Here is a 5,608-nt window from a genome sequence, read left to right as displayed (position 1 = left end):
CCAGCGATCCGAGTTCAAATCTCGGTGGAACCTTCATTTTTGCATATTAGATTGATGAAATTTTTATTAAATTTTAAATTAAAGAATTCAGTATGGAAGCAATAATAAAAGCACGTATAACAAAAGGTTCCATGGTGTAATGGTTAGCACTCTGGACTCTGAATCCAGCGATCCGAGTTCAAATCTCGGTGGAACCTATATTTTTGCAATAAATGTTTATTTTTCTTTATTCGAAGTATATAAATATAAATAAATCCTCAAATATCTTGATGAATCTTTTAGATAACTTGATTTTTATATTAGGAGAAAGGAGAAAGTGTGTCATTAGAAGAATCTATTTAAATTTTGCTTTCTAAAAACTTGTAAATTAGATAGGTAAGAATACTAATTACATTCGTATTTAATTAAATAATATATCTTAATTTTATTCGAAGTTAATGGAGCCTTACATTTATACTCACGTTCTAGTAATTTACGGCAGTATCTTCATTTTTATTTATTTATCATATTTGATGTATAAGCATTTAAAACAATACGCAATTGTAAAATAAAAAAATTTTAAAAAAAATTTGGAAAAAAAAAAAAAACTCCTTCGAGCCGGATTCGAACCAGCGACCTATGGATGTCCGTATCGGATCTTCCCCACTACAGTCCACCGCTCTACCAACTGAGCTATCGAAGGCTTGGGGACGAACGTGCTCAAATCGATACTTCCCACATTACTGCATTTATTTTATATATTACATAAAATATAAGAAATTATAAACACGTGTCGCGCTAATTATTTAAATGCAAAAAAATTATGACCGAATAACGTAGAAAAATTCTTTTAATAAAAAACTCAATATTTCTGCTTTTATAATATAATGATGTATAAAATATATTATTGAGATGTATGGAATGTAAATAACAAAAAACCATGATAACATATATAAAATTTATTCTTCTTCAACTAACATTAACAATTAAAAATTTTATTATTCTTAATATTTAATATATAATTTACTATATAATGAAGTATTTAGACAAAAATAAAAATGTTCTACAAGCAATCTACTGTTTATTGTCCCGTATCTATTACTTACTATCGAACATTTACAAAGAGGCAGAAAGAAAAAAGAAAATAGAGAGTGAGAGATATGGTAACTCAAATATTCGCATATACTTCTCCGTACCATCTCATTCTGTAAACTTCGATACTTGATCTGGTGTTGCATCATGTTATGATACAGTTATCACTTATTTATAATGCAGCTTTGGTCTTGAGGTAACGAAAAATTATCAAGACGTTTATGCAAACAGCCTGAAACTTTTATGTTCGGAGAACAGCGTTTTATAAACTTGCTTCATAAATACCTTCAGAATACATTATTCTTTTAAGATAAAGAAGGTAAAGTAATATTTTTATGCAGTCTCTCTCTCTCTCTCTCTCTCTCTCTCTCTCTCTCTCTCTCTCTCTTTCCCTCTTCATTAAGAAAAAGAAAATATGTGTATATTATATCAGTGTTAAAAATCCACGCAGCAACAGATAGTACAGATACCCTGAAAATTTCAAGCAAGATTTTTAAACTCACTGTAAATAACAAAGTAAAAATTCGGTAATAGTTGTGGCGATTAAATTTTGATGCCTGTCTGTACTTTTTCTAAACAATTCTTTCAACAAAACTTTTGGATATTCCTTCCTCGTTATTTGGGAAACACTGGTTTCTAGAGGATATATCTTATATACCTCATCGTGCACGCCAATCACCATCAAAGCGTCGTAGACGCCCGGGCTTCATGGCCCGATACAGTTTACATAAAACTATAAAATTATGGCCGTAGACGTAGGAGACGTCCCCAGGAGGAAAACGAAGACCCTGTGGGAGGGAGGTGGGCCATCGTAAAACCGATGGGGTATTTTTACATGAAGTCATTAAACTCGGTTTACGGCGAAACAAAGTGCCTCGCCACCCGCGCCCTCCCACCGCATCGCTTAATTACTCCTCATCGCCGAATTAAGGTCTTAGATCGCACTCTGGTTTAATGAGAGACGAATGTTTAATGAGGGATTCGCGAAGAGAAACGTGTTCCCGGTTCACGAGATAGTTTTCACGACGTCGGAAAAATCTCGAGTCCGGTTCCCCCTTGTAGAAGACGCCAAGAATTATGTAAGCCGTTGTGCGCTGCTCTTGCAAGAACAGCAGATTTATCCACGTGTTCCTTATTTCACAAATGCCATTTAAGGCTCGACCAAGATATTGATTCAGAATTCATAGAAATGTCCCGAGTATTTTTGTTGCAAATACAAAATCCCGAAATATCGAAAAAGTGCATTTCGGGAATTTAGATCCGAGCAAATGCAGTATCTCAGCAACTTGCGCAAAGACAAAATTTAGATCTCGTCAATTCCGAAGTAGCCACTGAATTATTTAAAAAGAAGTCAAGTTATTTAAGGAACGGCGACAGAAACGTTATATTTTTTAAGGATATACGCGCGTGTCTCCGTTTCGTCGCGGACAGTTTTATCACCGTGCAATATCCCATGCTTTAAAGTCCATCTTTAAACAATGACATCAACGAGCGGGAGATAGACCGGTTAAAAGCGGCGCCAGGATGGATCGTATAAGCCGCATCTTTAAAGCGTCGCGTAGACAAACAATTTTTAGGGGACAGTTAAGTCGCGACATTGTACACACGAGTGAAGTGCTAAACCGTCGTGTACACGCGCGCACCTTCCAGTGATCATTCGATGCGAGGAAGTATGGCCATTTCCGGTACTGTCTTCGAGAGATTCTTTTTACGAAGTAGGGCGTTTTTACGCGACGCACGTTTTGGGCGTATAAAAAGAATTTCTCATCTTATTTAAACATCGATCTCCTCGTTCTGCCACCTCCCTCTCGCTCGAAGCCTAATAACGTTTTTACGACGTAAAATATTTCGAGGGTGTGTCGCGAGATCGCGAAGGGGGTTGAGCCGCGCCGTGCCACGTTGTATTCCGGTGGCTGTAATAAAACACCTTGTAATTGACGCGACGCGCGTAAATCTTAGATATCGAGGTTTTACGGAGAAATTGGCTGAAGACGCTGCCTGTCCCCCATTAAATTTACGAGAAGTTTTTCGGCGTTGAGATTATGCGAGATAAATGCGATTGCAATGCTTTAAAAGTGGGGTAAATTTATTTTCACTTGTTACTGTGCACCGCAGTATTTTGGTTTACTTATGAAACAGATGTCCTCGTTCTCTTCCGGATTTCGAGCTCCCTCGAGGTTTCTGTAAAAGACACTCTGGTTCTTATTCTAATGCGTTCGACGGAATCGTCTCGAGACAACGTGCAAGAAGTTGAATACGCGTTTCGTGTATAAACGGACGTATAAACGGCGAAGTTACTTTATACCTCCCGGATTTAAGGAGTTACGCCGCGGCCATAAGCTATAAAGATTCCCGTCATAACTCGAACGGTATCACATTTTATTTAATTGCCCCGCGGCTCACTCGCCCGCGGGCTCTTCCCCGCTCGCCTGCATAATATTATTTATTGCCAAAGAAACTGTTAAAGTTTAACGTCGCGGAGGCGCTCACTCTCAAAATTAAACGCGATAAAATGTTTGTTATCCAATCGGCTTGCTACTTAATGTCCTTCCGCCCCCGTTTGCCGTCGCGTGCGCCGTCTTTCCTGCTTGAATTTGTAGAGAGAAAGACCGGCGGTAATCCGCCGCTGGGACGGCCAGCGACGTATTATCTCGCGGATAAGAACGCAGGGAGTCGGGTAGCTTTACGGCCATTTAGCTGCGAAGACGGTTATAAGCGCTCTCCAAAGTACATAGACGTACATAGACGTGTATCACAATGTACATTATGATTCAGATAATGGAATGTTTGAGATCGTTTGCATTAGCATATCGCAGCGTTACAATGAAATTTGAAACTATGAAGAACAGAGAAGACCCGAGAAACATAGAAAATAAATTTCGCGGAGAGCAGCTCTTAATGTAATCAAATTTGAACGCGTTCCAAGCTGGACTGCCGCTTTTGCGGTTCATGACGCAGCATCAGATGGTGACAATTAAGTTCATCTATAATGTTAAAAACATTCTATAATAATTATATGTATAATATTCGGTAGAATCTAATCTTACTACTGGACGCTCGTTAATCTCAATACCATTAATCACCTTATCTTAGTCAATCTTCTCATTCACGAATATCGAATGTCTGTGAAAACTGTTTAATGTCGCGCTTTGTCCTCTTGTTTCATCCTTTTTTAGGACGATAGAATGCTGTACGATATTATGGATAAAAATATGGATTGGATGGATTTACAAACATTTAACTGCGAAAACTGTTATAAGCAGAGAATAAATTTCGTAAAAAGTAGAACGTGAGTTTTTAATGTGATCAATTTTGAACGCGTTCCAATTTGATTTCCGCAGTCCGCTTTTGTCGTTCATGACGTCATCGTGATGCCATAACAGTTGAGAGATCGTAGCTAACATTCTATAATAATCATATAATACCCAGTGCCATGTCATTGCTAAATCCCATTACCGTTAGTCCAATCTCTCATTCACGAATTCTACGATATCTAGTAGCTATTTAATACCGTTCTCCGTCTTTCCCTGGAACGACAGCAAATTATACGACAATCCGTACATTATCTCGCGGATAAAGCAGACTTTACAACCACCAAGTTCCGAGGACGATTATACGAAACCTTTCGAAAGTATATACCGAGTACGGCGGATACGACATATTCGCCAAGTAAGCTCGACATTGTCGATCAGTTAAGCTCCACTGCGGGAGAGTCTAAAGCGCGATAAATCCAGCGTCGCGGAAGGATGCATAAATCTTCTTAATTTACTGCCACGTAACTTTTATTCCCGCGTACCACCTACCACGTTACGCTAGCAGTATCGAGATTTAAAACTTTTGAACCGCCTATCGCCGCGATAAGCAGCCACTTCGACCTCGGGATTATTAATTTAGACTCGAAATGATCGTGCTTTATATCGTACGCGAGTATAGTTCAGAGTTTCATTGCCGAGACGGTAACAATCGTTTAAAAAATTTAAACGCATCCTAGTATTCTCGAAATTAATCAATGCAAAAGACACTTAAAATCATAAATTGAAAAGCTGCGACAAATGGCTTTCAAATTTTCGAAAGAATGATCAATCGACACTTGGCCGAGGAACGATCGATTCGACTTCGTGACGGAATCTCTTCGAAAGTGCATTTCCGGTTAGCGGGGTATCAGGATAAAAGCTCGTGTGATTCTCGATTACACGTTCCATCATTACGAGGAGTATTTTATCGCCTGTCTGAGTTACGGGGTTCCGCTCGTTAACCGGAAAGTTCCCGGAGATCGTCGCGCTCAAATTTAAATTGGGAAAGTATTTTACGAGCGCGCGGGAGTTTCACGGTAGCGTTGTCACATCTTGATGAACTTCCGGTAACGATCGTAGGAAAATGTCGCCGTCGTCTGCCGCCGCCTACGTTGAACCCGCTATACGACCGCGCCGCGGGAATCTGGTTCACGAAACGAGAATCTACCGAGATTAATGAACACCGATTACTTATTCGTGCCATTTACTCTTGATTGAGAGCGCCGCCGTGACTATCATATAAC

General features: G+C 39.1%; 2 non-coding genes across 2 annotated transcripts; one reads left to right on the top strand and one right to left on the bottom strand.

The window, feature by feature from the left end:
• The first annotated feature begins 125 nt into the window (after positions 1-125).
• On the top strand, positions 126-197 carry Trnaq-cug. The gene has a single exon. It is a non-coding gene; the product is annotated as a tRNA-Gln (tRNA).
• Positions 198-588: 391 nt separating this feature from the next.
• Positions 589-682, bottom strand: Trnay-gua. Its single transcript has 2 exons — positions 646-682; positions 589-624 (listed from the first exon to the last, which is right to left on the bottom strand). It is a non-coding gene; the product is annotated as a tRNA-Tyr (tRNA).
• Between the last annotated feature and the right edge of the window lie 4,926 nt (positions 683-5,608).

Source organism: Temnothorax curvispinosus, unplaced genomic scaffold (assembly GCF_003070985.1).
Source record: "Temnothorax curvispinosus isolate PA1 unplaced genomic scaffold, ASM307098v1 QBEX01011515.1, whole genome shotgun sequence".
NCBI lineage: Eukaryota > Metazoa > Arthropoda > Insecta > Hymenoptera > Formicidae > Temnothorax > Temnothorax curvispinosus.
Note: the sequence above shows the minus strand (reverse complement) of the source record. Positions and strands in the feature narration are given on the sequence as shown.